Source organism: Anser anser (genome assembly GCF_964211835.1).
Source record: "Anser anser genome assembly, chromosome: 3".
Classification (NCBI taxonomy): domain Eukaryota; kingdom Metazoa; phylum Chordata; class Aves; order Anseriformes; family Anatidae; genus Anser; species Anser anser.
Window position 1 is genome coordinate 25,848,450 of NC_139722.1, and position 15,151 is coordinate 25,863,600.

The following is a 15,151-nucleotide window of genomic DNA, read 5'->3' on the forward strand; positions in this document are numbered from 1 at the left end:
TGCACAGTCCAAACACCTCTTAAACTCCGACAGGCTTGTTGCCATGACATGTCCCTGGGGAGCCTGTTCCAGTACGTGACAACCCTCTCAGTGAAGAACCTCTTCCTGATCTGCAGCCTGAACCTCCCCTGAAACATATTCGCATATGTTTTTCATCCAAAGGTCTTCAAGTATTTTATGTTCCTCTTTTTAGATCATGGAATCCAGAAAGTGGATAATGGGATAAATGAAATCTTTGTGTACATATAAATTAGGATTTTTTTAACAGAATAAATGTACTTTCTTATTGTTGGTCAGAAAATAAAATCTGTTTTCAAAACAAAGGTAGTCTCTGTTTCAACCAGAAGTTAGAGAGCTGATGCATGGATTGGCTGAATTTCTTCAATTTCTCGTCTTCCTATGGCAATAGAACCTCTGTTATCAAAATATTCATCTTTAATCAGGCATTTGAGTTATATCTCTGACAGCTGATCATCAGCAGAGACAGGAACAGAGCCTGTATCCAGTGGTTTCCAGGCCAGTGCTCTCTCTGATAGGCCATGAGAAGTAGAAGAACATTAAAATTTATTACATATATTACATATGTTAGAAATTGATTTATTATCATCCATGTTCATAATGTTGCATGTCAGAGACGTATAGTGTATATGAATAACATATAGTCAATAAATAGAAACATTCTTTCACCAATAGAGTTAATGATGGGCCATCTATTGATGGAAAAAAAATGTCTTAACTAAATGTAAGTGACTTTGGGACACTCTTGAATACTTTTATGCTTCCACTTTGTTTTGTCTTCTTGTTTGCTGCAGGGACCAGTCAAATGACCATTTTACACAACATATCTGTATTAGTTCACTCCCAAGCTACAATTTATAGCAATCCAATTAGTTCTTTTGATGAAAAAAAAATTGTTAAAAAGAGAAAACTTTTCTGACATCTGAGTCAGTTCTTTTATATTATCCCAAGAGGCCACATTCCAATTTCCCTTTGACATAGTCTTATAGGTATGATATAAATATGCAAATATGGTGGTCTGTGAACCAACCATTTCATTATTCATGCTTTTTTTTTTTTTTTCAACATCTTCTGTTGAGGAAAGTACATGCAGCTTCTCACAGCCTCCTTTCACAGCCCACTAAAGAGAATTTGCTGGGTTATTTGTGAGAAAATTTTCAAGCCTGCTGTGTGTACTCAAGCACCCTGGGAATTTCACTAGTCATAGTTGAAAAGTGCAAAACCTGTCAATCAGAGTGTATTTATCAGTTTCACTTCTTTGTCCAAGGTTGATTCTGTTAGAGGAAGATAAAGATTTTATGATGAGACAAAAAAAATCCAAAATTTATGGAAAATTTTGCACTCTGTCTCAAAGTTTCCATGCTACTGACATGCAACATAAAATAAATTTATGCATAGCCCACAACAAAAAAGGCATATATGACCCATTATCTTTATATTTCCAGAAAACATATCTCTACCAATTTTCCCTTCTTTACACAATTTTTTCAAGATAGGTTTGAGAGTATTTATGTTTAAATATGATATCCCATCTGCCTAATGGAAATTTCCATTTAAAAGGCCACCACTTCATTCTGCTGTTGTAGCACTTCTTACTGAGTGATTTGGCTTCCTCCCCAAGTCTGAACTTTACGTCTTCTTAATAGAGGTAATAAGTCTTTCATTAAACTATACAGCTGGTCCTATCCCAATTCTTACTTTACTCATTTATTTCTGTCTTTTTACTCTATCATATTATTATCTGCCCATCTCTCTCACTGAATGCTTGCATTTGTAACTACAAAGAGCTTGTATTTTTTCTTCCAGCCATAACAGAGTGATTTGTTGCCCTGACATTCTCATCCTTCCAATTTTTCTTCTACATTTATTAGAAATAAAACTCAGTTCTGCTCTATTAGAAAGAAAAAAAAAAAAAAACCTTATTCGGGAAGGACATTAGTGTTTGCACCTGCTGACAGTAGGTTTTATTGGGATGTATAATACTATTTCTTCCCCAAATTTTTCAACAATCTGAAAGGAAAAAAAGCTTTTCTCAAACATCCTTCAGCAACATATACTCTACCTTATTTTAATTAAAACATTTCACATCTAGACAGAAAAGATATTAGCATTCTCTTCCAGTATGCTTTTTCCAACTGCCTAGCAGAGAAGGTAAATTGAAAACCACTAACCTACTTCTTCAAGCGAAAGACACTCAGCAATAATGTTTTCAAGAGCAGTCAGACAGATAGTGGTTGCGGATACAATGCTTTCCTCCCCCTCATGAACCACATGGTCTTTTGAAGTTGTCTTGAAAATGACTGGCTCCTACAACTCCACCACATCTACAACAAAATCAAAACCTGGTGAATTTATCCACACTAAGAAGCAACGGAGATCTTCAGAAGATCCAATTTTCCTGAAAAAAAAAAAAAAAAGCATTTTTTAAGTACTTTTTGGAAACTTATTTGAGGGGTGGAGTTTTGGAAACAATCCTTAACGAACTAAGTAAGGTTAGTGTATTTAAATCTGTGTAAATCAGTCGATTATTGGGACTTTAAAGAACATTGCAAAATTTAGCTACTTTGTGGAAAAAAAGTTTTTTGGTTGTTGTTGTTGTTGTTGTTGTTTGTGTGTGTGTGTGTGTGTGTGTGTGCCCTTGTATTAGACAGTAAAATGTGTCCTAAGTCGTCATTTTAGAACCGACAACTATGAGGACTTCTTAGATGTTCCTTTCTGTAGCAATATTTTCTCATGGCTGAAACACGTCAAAAGCCAAGAGTCTAAACTCTTACATTATAAATCTATAAATTCAATTCAATATAAATCTATAAATTCAACTAAGTTCCTTTCAGTACCATACCTGTAAGTTATACAACTCAGACAAATAAACATTGATATTCAAAAATAACTTTAAAGGATAGGATCATAGAGATTACAAAGAATGTGGGAGAAGAGAACAAAAGCTGTATAGTCAAAAGGAAAAAATATTCAGCATCTTTTGGGGAAAAAAAAAAACAAAACACAATGTAAAATGGTGGTCGATTCAAAAGAATCACACATTGAAGATAGGAAGTGAGAATGAACTACTCTTGTCCTAAGCAATGAAATATTACAAGTTATATTAAAGATATTTCTGTCTAGGCATAAATAATTAGTACAGGGTAACATAATACTTATTTTTCAACTATCATAATATTATTTGGAATTAAATCTCAGAACTACAAAAATATTAATTCATCTTCAATTTCCTTTCAGACTTCTTTAGCTAGGGCCTCCTTGACTGACATTTCAGTTAATTGTTTCTGTTAAGTACAGTACAACAAGAACAATTGCATATTTTTTCAGCAAACATATGTGACATAGTTTTGGAGAATACATCAGTGTATTCTACCAAACTGCCGTATTTTACTCTGAAGCTCCAGGATGAAAATATTTATTTCTGTAATCATGTCAATTCATTATTTTTCATTAACTATCTCTTCTCTTCCCACCTCCTCTGTCTCTCCCTTTTCCCACATCCACATTACCTGCATGGTATTGAATCTGTAGTCCAGGAGAACAGGGAACAAGTGTCTTTAAATGACATTCACAGTTTTCTGACTGAATGCAAGTGCTGTAGATACTATGGGAGTAATTTGCACTTCCAGTTTAGCTAAATGATCGCTCTCTGTTTCGTTATCAAAATCCCTGCAAAGTTAAGAAAGATACAATCTTTCAGATTTAAATAAGCAGATTTAAAGAGCAAATAAACTCAGAACACCAGATGCTTTTCTGCTAGGATATTTTCTGCTGCTTTAGATCTCTTACCTGATGAACAGAAATGATACCAAAAGTGAAGATGTTGCTGTTTGAGGACCATTGGGATCACCATTGGGATCATAAAGAATTTGGGCCACCCTCTCACATCCCAGTAAAAAAATAATATTCCAGACTTCACAGCAAATAAATATTATTTAATCTCCTGCTGATGAGTTTGATACCACAGCAGTGACATCAATACAGAGGTGACTAGGGAGGTCCTGCTATGTTGTTCTCATAGTGGAAATGAAACCAATTTCATTATATGTGTTAGTTGTTGGCCAAAGTTTTGAAGCTTCCAAGGGGCAGAACCTCTTCCATATGCATGAAAACATTGATCATTTACTTAGATTCTTGAAGGTTGTATCAGACAAAGCATGATTACATGGTTTGCCTAGAAAAGTTGCAGAAAATGAATTCAGAATAATACAATACATCTGAAATGAACCAACTAAAATCTGGAAGTTCTGAAAAAGCTGTTGTCACTGATAAAAATGATTAGAATAGCATTTCAGAAAGCTTGGCCATAGTCAACAAGTTGATGATATCAGGCAGTTTTTAATCTAACCGTGTACATCATAATGGGTGTATTCAAACTCATATTTCATAATTGAGCAACAAAACAAGATAAAGTTTTTACTGATACTCAGCAAAATGAAGGGCTATGCAAGTTTATATATCACTGCTGGAATAATTGACTGTCTGATCCAATTTCCATTAAATAAAAAAGGTAGTCAAATCAGGGTTCTATATTTCAGTAAAAAATGTTTTCAATTGTCATGGCCAATATGCAAACCAGAAAGAACTAAGCTGTATTTTTATGTTCCAGTTTGACTCTGAGGGCTAAAATTATGTTTTCTTTTCTTTTTAAAGAAGCAAGTTCAACCTGGAGACAATTCCACACAGTTATCTCAACAGGTCATTCACTGTGAAACAAAAAACAAAACAAAACAAAACAAACAAAAAAACAATACCACATATAATAAATCCCTGTAAGAGTCCTTTTTCAACTGTCCAGTTCTTAGTTTAGTGTTTGATTCAAATAAAGCTTTATTATTAGCAAGAGTACTTCAGAACTCTTCATTGCAAAATACCTTTGTTTTTAAACAAAAAAGTTGTGGCCTGTCACAAATACAGTTAGACTGTTGTATTTTTCCGGCAAACATCTAAAGACTCTTTCACCAGGTCTTGCAAAGTCAAATATGCATTTTATGGCAGGATATTGTGACCTGTGCAGTTATCTAAGTGTGACTTTGCACTCTCCTCTTTTGTTTTCTTAAAATTGTCTGATGTAGGCACAAACACACTGGAACATATTATGGAAAAAGCAGAGCCCAAACTTCCTCTAATATGAGATTTTTCAGGGAAACAGATATATTTCACTATATATTAGATTGGATTTTATAACTGCCAGGAAACTCCTCTTACCCTGAAAGTGAAAGCAGAACTTCATACGTAGAATAGACGATTTTATATTGTAAAACACATTATATTCTAATGGTGTAGACAGGGATATAATTTTCTTAAAATACAGAGAACATAAAAATATTTTTCTATAGAAACAATTCATATGCTCTACATGTATTTAATGAACATTGAAATGGAGGTTCAGAAAAGGTGAAACCCTTTTGGATTTGGATAATGAACAATTCTTGGATAATTCTTTGGATAATGAACAAAGTCTTGGTGAATGTATTTAACAAGTGGTAAAAACACCATGATTTTCAAAGAATCTTAAAAGGGTACAGACCTCTTCTGGTAGGGAAGCCACTTCCACTGGGTCCTTTGCTCATCCTGTATTTAATAAATGTGCAACTGTCAGGCTTGTCTACTCATGACAATCTGATGAATGTATCCTTTAGACAAGGAGGCTAGCAATTAAAAAATCTGTTGTCCTTTAGACCTTCATTTTTAAAATATTAAATAAAACAACAAACAAAATTAAACTTAGTATCCAAAGGTAATATCTTGTAAGAAATCCCTATGCTAAATCCTCTCCTATGGCATCATAAACAGTCTTCAAGGCATTTTAAAGGCATACTTGACATCTAAGACACCAGTTTATGGTCTCTGATGACAAATGTACATGGTGACCACCGACTCAGAAAGCTGGAGTTCAAAATATCTTTCAGAACACAATAAACAATACATATATTATTATAATCTCAAGAATCAGGTTTTCTATATGTGTATGTGCAAACTGTATGTATAGAAACAAAGATGTGTTACATATCATGTTAGGAAAAATTGCACTGGTAGTAAACAAGTAAACAAAGACTGTTTCTGAATACAAGTGTGATGTCTTCTGAAAGCTGCTGGTTTAGATATCCCAGACTGACACCCCAAACTGCCATAAACCTTTAACCTTAAACAAATTCTATACAGGTTCTCTTACTGGGAAAAAAAAAAAAAAAAAAAAGTTAATTTGAGCTTTGTGAGACTGAATTAATTGTTTGTGAAGCACTCCAACATTCTAACACTCTAGAGGAAATGAATAATTCTACCTTACAGCAGTGTTTGAATAATGTGAAGCAAATAAGGCCATGGGGTATACAGTGAACAGCGAAGAGGCAAATATAATATACAACTGCTCACTGTTGGAGTGCCATCTATTCTCTGTGCTTAATGAGGCAGGGTCCCTATGTAATCACAGTGTCACAGTGTACTCAGCAAAAAAGGGCTGAATTAAGGTTTCCTGGGCAATCTTAATTCTGAAATTTCATATCTTTTGGGTACTTGACACTGCAACCTTAATAATGTTCTTTTGTGTGCAAGATTATTTGTGTTTTAAAGACATCAATCATTATAGCACCTAGGCAACACCTCATGAAGTACAAAGAGCAAATCCTTCATTACAGAGGAATTTGCTTGCTTTCATCTCTTCTTCCTCTAGAGGAAATAATCCACAGCACAGTGTTTCCCTCAGCATGTTTCCAGGAGCAACTCTGTCACTAGCAAGGCACCTGTAGAAAGCAGTCTGTTGCTGAAAGCTCCCTTAGATTTGAAGACAAGCTTATCTTTGGCAGCAATGTGCTCCAAAGGGAGAAACCCTTCACTGAAAATACTCTGCTTTCATTCCCAAGGCTGAAGCTTTTCTGAACTCCCGTGTCACAATCAAATGCAATAGCCATGCAAAGAAACCAGTGTAAGGGAGCAAGCTGGAGAAGCTGAATAGGAAAAGTGCATAGGCATATCGCGATTTTAGGGTACTGCAATGAATCCAGCATTACATAAATAGTCGCTTTACAGCAAATTATGATATAGCGTGTTTTCTTCCATCCATGGTAGCAGCTGGATCACCAAACAACAAGAAGCTGTAGCCTTTGAAGAGCATTTAGCTTTTATTGGAATACATTATAATCCATTTCTGTGTTAGTTAACCGTATGCCTTGCTTCCACGGATACCTGTAGCAAAAATCTGACTGGTATGAACCAGGTAGGAAAAGTCATACACAGTTTCCTATGCTTTGGGAAGCCCCTTAGTACATCCCAAAATGTGTCTTCATAAATGCTAATCAGAATAGGCACTGAGAAAGATAGCTCTCCAGGCAGACCTGAGTCTATCTCAAATAAAGGACTTGGTCAAGAGGGCTTTGCAGTCAAGTTCAAAGCTGGGCTATGTGACAACTCTGGTTGAGGCTGGCTGGAAGGAGGAAAAGTTAAAGCCTTTTTGCTTTCAGTAGACCTGTGCTTGACACATAGCCACACATACACTAAACACACTGTGGGCAGATTAGAAAACAACACTCTTGCCCAGATGATCCTATAGGCTGATTATAACCTGTAATAGAGGAAGATTACTGAGAAGACTCATCTTTCTTTTTTCTTTTTTTTTTTTTTTAGAAAGGCAGTGAGCAATACAGAAGAGTTCAGCTTAGTGCATTCAGTTTCATTTGATTTCTTACAGAAAAGGCATTATGACATGGAGATCACCGGGTTACTTCCTATTACTGCTCCACCAGGACCTGAAGACTATGAAGTCCCCCATACCCTCATTTTGAAATAGTGTTTTCTCCCTGAAAGAAATTATTGTCTATCTGCAAAACTGTCTTTCTCTTATCAGCCTCCAGTATAACTGTTTCAGGATGTATAGAACTGGGGTTTTGAGGAAGGTATTTTAGAAGTGTGAACATATCCTCTTTTATAATTTGCTTTTTGCTCTTCAATTTCTATGAAGTGTTTAGAACCAGTCAGTGACTTCCTCCCCATATATAATAATATAGGCTATTTGGAAGGATTATTGGCAAAGCAAGAACAATTTTTTATATACTGTTATTTACTACTTCATAGTGAATTATAAATAATAATAATAAAAAAAAATAGAATTTATTTTCCTTTTTACTACTTCACTTTTACATTTGGGATACCAAAATGGAAGTGTAAGAATTAATATTATTTCACCTTCTACTTCCTTTTTTCTCCATCTCTTTAAGGGATGACTGCTGCAACTTGATATCTCAGGAGAATTGTATGGTGGTCTCTTTATCAAAGACTGACTGTGATGTGTCTACTGAAAACCAAAGAGAAAGATATTAGTCTTTTCCCTTATTTAGGGCTAACGGAGCAATGGATTGGTCGTATTAATACAAGAAGCATTACAATGTAAGACCAGGTTTATTTTGTTATGCTGCTGTCTAGCTTTTTGCTCCAAGTGGTGAATGTTTAAAACAGAAATGCAAGAAATATAAAGTATATTTTGTTGTTTGCTTAGATATGCTTCAGGGAAAGCAAAACAAGACAAAATAGTCCCACCGCTGACAAAATATTTAATTCTATCATTGGCAATTAATTAAATCTTTCTCCGGGTAAGGCAAAAGATTCAAATTAGAGCCCATCTGGAATCAAGAGAGGTGCTCCTGGAGAGTGAGAAGAAATTACTCAGAATCCACGTTGCCAATGTAGATTGAGGCTGAAGCTGAAATGAGGTTGATGATGAAAGGAAAGGGCTGCATAGTAAAGTAACCTCCCACACCTATAATGGGAAGTTCCCTATATCAGGTAGTGCTAGTGGGTGGGTGGGCAGAACAATGCCCACTCTTTTCTCTCACTGCCCTCTATGTCAATCTGTGCTGGATCTTCACAATACAGACTGCTGAGCTACTCCTGGAACAATTCCAAGCATGCTTGTTGTGCATGTCTAGGAAGAGATTCACTTTATACACCTTGACTGAAGCTCTTAGATGGTACCATAAAATGCAGAGAGAAGAAAAAAAGATGGCATGTATTCTTGTCAACATGCATTACACAAAAAATGTCTGTCCATTTGATCCAACAGGATTTCCCGACAATGCTAATGAGGCTAGCTACTGCACAGATGTCTTCTGAGAAAACTGGCATGAGTAGTCTATACAGGCTGATTGGGAAATAATTATTTACCTTTTCTTGTAACACAATGCAATACAATACAGTACAAAACATTTAAGAGTTACTCATCTAAATGAAAGACAGTCACCCTTGTTTCACCTTATGGTCAGTGGGAGCTCCTACAAAACAGTACATTTTGTCTGTCCTAAACAATTACATTAGGATAAGCTGTTTAGCCCTTGGGGAGTGTAAATTTTTTTACATTAACTATATAAAAGAGAATTAGTGATGATTGTCTTAGACAATTAAAATAACTTTTAGGAGTATAAAAGAGGTCCATTCTTGTTTTCCTTATGAATAATCATGAAATCTGAAGCTACCAGGGTCCTAATGAGAGTCAATGGGATTTACCTTAGGTTTTACGTCTGCCACATTAGGACTAATCCATATGTAAATTGAAAATAATGACAGAGTATTAAACCTTGTTGAACATTCAGGGTGCTACAACTCTGGCTGAATAAAAAATGCTCTTGTAAATGTTTTCTGATGTAATTCTAATGTGAAATCTCATTCATGTGCAAAATAAGACTGCAACATTAAATGCAAAATATTAATTCCTATTCTGCTGGCACACACACACACACACACACACATACACAAAAGTTTAAATTAAGAGAAAATATAACTCAAGAAAAACCCTGTGTTTATTTATATATTTATTTATTTTCCTGGATGCTACTATTTCCTATTTCTGTCCTAACAGTACTAAAAATTTCCATTATTATTACAGTCCTATGGAGCTAGGTACTGTATAAATTTAAGAAAACAAATTCTCTCATTTGCCAAAGTATAACCCTAAGAAAGAAATCAGAAGTATTACTGATTTTTTTTCCTCACAGCCTCATCACAATAACTTTTTTTTTAATTCAATCAGATAGATGTGAAAGACTAGATATAATAAATATTACATAGTCAACACTCTGATCCTTTTAAGTAACAATTTGTAAAGTTCTGAGCATATTCCATAGCTGACTTTGAAGAAATTTTTCTTTCTGATTATGTCAAGGCAAATACTGGGAGGTGACAGCATATCTTTCACTTTTTTCCCTATCTTGCTAGAAATAGAAAGTGGAGTAGAGAAACCACCACTTTGCAAGGTTAGTTTTGCAAGTTTTCTCTTTTCTTTGGTCACAGAACTACAGGATTACAGTTGAGCTTGGTTATAGAATTTAACAGCTTGCTGGTGAAACTGATGGAGCTTTCATGGTATACGAACTGAAAAGAAAATGAACAAGGTGCAAACAAGACCCTCCAGTTAATACAGAAGAGCTCTGCAGATACCTGCACAACTTCCAGAACCTCAGTCTATATCTGTAAAAAAATCACAAGACATTGCATAGCAACTATTTCTCACTCCTATTTTTATTTGTTTCTTGGAACTAAAAGGATCAGAAGGAGAATAATAAAAAACAGCCATGTACTTGAGGTTAATACGATACTGACTGAGCTTAGCTAAAATTACAGAAATCATAAATATCCTTTGGCATTTATCTTGGTAATTGTACATTAAAATCATATCATAATCATATTATAAAATTGTATTTTCCTATTAATTTTGAAATAAATCTTCATGTGTATTTTAAAACATACATTAAAAATTAACTCCTGAATTTGCTGGATTTTTTTAACCAGAAAACCTCTTTCCATCTTTACTCCATGGGTGAAGGAACAGGTTCTATTTAATATAAAGAAAATGCCTATCACAGATCTTCTAGCTGTCACATTGTTGTTTTTTTTTTTTTTAAATTGCCTATTTCTCATATCGTCGTTGAAATACAATCACAAGTGATGGTTAAAACGTTGCAAAATGCACAGTAAGACAACAACAACAAAAAACATTGCTCCATTTGGTTTGTGGTTTTGATTTTAAAAATAGAAAACATTATTAATAGATGGAAAAAGTTTAATCCTAAATATAGCTTTCTTAAAATGTTAAGTAATAGTCGAAAGTGGCGAAAGTAGAGTTGTGTCTTCAACACAATTATTTAAAATAGTTTTGTTCCTCTCAGACACTCAGTGTATAATCATCATGGCCTATTACATTTTCATTACTGGATGAATTCCCAAGACTTTCCACATGTATCAATGTTCAAATGTGTGTTCCTAAATCTAAGCTCAATGCTGCATGATGCAGAATATTTTGACCAGTCAAAGAACAAAAGGAAATCAGAAGAACAGTAATCTTTAACAAAGCAAGACACATTAAAAAGAATGAACCAACTTTGGCCTCATTAGACACACGCTTATAGTTCAGTTATGACTAGATGTTTTGCCATGTCACATCTAACAGTTATAGTATCATACACATACCACTAAGATTAGGTACCTAAATATTTATTTTTGTTAACTGGAGCACCAAAATGCATAATCTGTTGGCCTTTATTTTGGCCATTTACTGTCTTCTTCCAAGATTGCTGACTACGATAATGGATAAGGAGAAGGTTGGTTGGTTGGCTTTGATTTATTTTTTTAACTTGGCTTATTTAACTTCAGTACTGCAGTAAGCAGTCTTTTAATGCTTGGCACTCTATCAAAAGTTGCAATTCCAGAAAAATGTCAAAACCCTATAGGCTCCGGCTGTGTGCATAGTCTTTTTTTTTTTTTTTTCCAATAGCTGTTATGAATAAGGATGATCATCAGGTATGAGAAAATTCAATTGGAAAAGTACTGATGTTAGAGAAATATTTTTTCCATGTTGTAACATGAATTTGAAGATTCTTTACCTAAGTATTGAGTTACGCGTGAGTACGCTGTGAGACAGCTACCCTTGAGGCACAGTACAGCTGAAGGTGCAGAGGAATGAACTCACCAGAAGAGTCATGATTTACTGCTAACCACACCTACAGCATTTATAAAATGTTAGTGCAGCACATCTTTGTGTGGGAGAGAAAAAATACATCTAAGCAATGTTTTCTTTAAGAACTCTCATTTTCCATGGTTTATATCTTTGTTTCCACTGAGTTTGAATGTTTTTTGTTTGTTTGTTTGTTTGTTTTCCCAAATCAGAATTATCATGATATTTACAAACCAGCTGCTATGTACAACTCCTCCGGAGGAATTTTGTGGGAGGATTCCAAGTTCTTTCTTTATATACATGAAAGGAGTTCTAGTGTTTGTGGATAAGATAGAGTTGGAACTGCTTGCATCTAAAGTATTTTATTGTCTACAGAGAAAACCTGGATGGGTTTCTGTGTTTTGTTCCTCTCTCTCTCTTCTGCACTAGTGTTAATACATCTTCTTCATAACCAGTGTGAGACTCCAGTAATGTCAAAGGAGAATGTTTCATTCTGACTTTTAAGTCTACAGACAAATATGCTAGTAGAGATACTTTTGTCATGGTCTGTTTTGTGGGAGGAATAACAGACAACCAAGAGATCATATATGAAGAGCTATATCATTTTAGATAACCTTTTAAATAACTTCTAGAGGCTAGCAGCTTCTTATTGAATCATAGAATATCCTGAGCTGGAAGGGAGTTGCAAGGATCATTGAGTCCAACTCCTGGCTCCACACAGGACCACCCAAGAATCAGAACTTATGTCTAAGGGTGTTGTCCAGCAGGTTTGGTGCTCTGACCACTGCCCTGTGTAGCCTGTTCTTCTGTCTGACCACCCTCTTGGTGAAGAACCTTTCCCTAACATCCAGCCTGACCCTCCCCTGTCCCAGCTCCATGCCGTTCTCTTGGGTCCTGTCGCTGTCATCAGACAGCAGAGCTCAACGCTGCCCCTCCACTCCCCTCATGAGGAAGCTGGAGGCCACCATGAGGATTATTAACAGCTCAACAGATGAAATAATGATCAAGAAGAGGTGAAAGGATTCACTTTCTGCTGTATTCCTCAAAAAAAAAAAAAAAAAGAACACTTGTTTTTCAATGAATACCTCTGAAGTTTTGTCTGGAATTATCTATAAGTGGTGGGCCTTTTAAAAGAAAAAACCTTAGCATGAAAACAGATAGCTCAAGAGCATTTTTACTTACAGAGCAAGTTCGTTCCTCAGTCAAAAATAATCATTGTGTTTTAAAGGTATTCAGTGAGGATCTGTATGAACATGTTTACAAGTCGAGTCACACCCTGCTGCATGGGGTTTACAGCACACTTCCCTTGCTATGAATCACAGAAGGAAACAGTTTGAAAGTTTGGCCTGCTTTTTGCAGAGTGCAGTCCCAAAGCAGTCGAAAAAAAAATATGTACAAACTTTACCTGGGAACAACACAAGGAGGACATTTCCTTGCTTCTGTAATCTTCAGTTTAACAGGAAACATTGCCTTTGGGAGGCAGCTTTTCCAATTAGTAAATCCCAAGACAGATGTCACAGCATCACAAAGTGCCAATTAAGTACTCTATCAAGGGAAGAGTATCAGCAGATGACTGACCATCTACAGCAGAGGATGGAGAAAAGAGCTGAAAGATTAAAAATTAAATGTGAAAAAAATGACAGAGACAATTAATTAGGAATCACCCAGAATCTGATTTTTTTTGCCACTCTAGAGTTAGTCTGTAAGTACTCCACTTAGATGTCTGCTGGAATAGCTTTGAAGATTAAACTTGTGTTATTGCTCAAATTCAGATATTTTGAGAAATAGATTTAAACCAAAATTTTTTATTCATTTGATTAATTGCCTGACATTTATGTTTATATCTTGAGTTTATGTATCTTTGAGCAGTAAATGATTCCACAGGTGAAAACCTCATTTTCATCCTAAATGTCCTCATCTTCTTGATTCCAAGAGAAAGAAATAAAATATCCCTGAAAAACCTGGCCAGGAGAGCTCTGCAAAGGGAACAGAATATGCCAATAAACACAACTGCAGATGACAAAATCAAAATCAGAGAGAGTTGGAATGACTTGCACAGGGAAGATAAAAGGCCAAAAGCAGGATGGAGATTGGTTGTTGGTCTCCTGGTTCGGGTCAGTTTGTCTGATTCACAGTTGTGTGTAAAGCTTGGAACATTACCACAGAGAACAAATCCTTGAACTTACACTTTCAGGACAAAATATGAAATTCAATGAGGACAAACAAAAGCAAATAACCTCTGGCAATGATCCAGGCTGGGGCCTGCCTGCCTGTAGCTGCGCTGAAGAGCCGTGGGAGGCTGTGGTGGGCAGAAAGCTGAGCCAGAACCATCAGTGAGCCCTGGCAGTAGGGTTGACCAATAGCATCCAGGGCTGTGTTAACAGAAGCATGATCAGTAGATCAAGGCAAAGGTTTATACCCCTTTATTCAGCACTCATTAGGCCACATCTACAACATTGGATCCTCCCTCAATAAAAGACAAACATTGATAAACTGAAGTGATTTCAGTGGAGGCCAACAACATGGTCAGGGATGGAGCGCTTGGCCTGTGAGGAGAGGCTTAAGGAGTGGGGCTTCTTCAGCCTGTAGAAGACACAACTCTGGAGGGGACCTAACACTAGCTCCCAGTGCCTACTGAGAAGTTACTGAGGAGACAGTCAGGCTCGTCACAGTGATGGATTGTGGGACTATGAGAGAGCAAATTGAAAGTTGAAAGTTCAGAGTGGGTATAAGGAGAAACTATCACCATAAGGGCAGCCTGGAGCAGAGCAAGTTGCCCAGAGAAAGGTTGTGCAGGTTTTCAGACCTGCCTTGGTCTAGCCCTCAAGAGCCTGGCCTGATCCTATAGCTGACCCTGTTTTGACCAAGAGGCCAGACTAGAGACCTCATGAGGTCCCTTCACACGTGAATTACCATGTGATCCTATGACACTGACTGTGACTATTTATACCTTACGTGAACATTCTGTACTGGCAATAACACTCATAGCATGCAACATCCATTTTTTGTACAATATTCCCAAATGGGTTTTCATACCTACCCTTTCAGACTAACTGAAGTGAAAACATAAGCTTAAAAATATGAATTACTATCTGTTAACATTGTTCAAAAAAATGAATGTTTTCCAATGTTTAGTTTCAGAAAAAAATTCATAATAGGCATTGACTTCATGATTCCCAATAAGCAATAACTTAA

General features: G+C 35.9%; 1 long non-coding RNA gene across 1 annotated transcript; it reads right to left on the reverse strand.

The window, feature by feature from the left end:
• Positions 1-4,084: 4,084 nt before the first annotated feature.
• Positions 4,085-13,635, reverse strand: LOC310897505. Its single transcript, XR_014582353.1, has 4 exons — positions 13,362-13,635; positions 8,200-8,308; positions 5,549-5,592; positions 4,085-4,192 (listed from the first exon to the last, which is right to left on the reverse strand). It is a non-coding gene; the product is annotated as an uncharacterized lncRNA (long non-coding RNA).
• Positions 13,636-15,151: the final 1,516 nt, after the last annotated feature.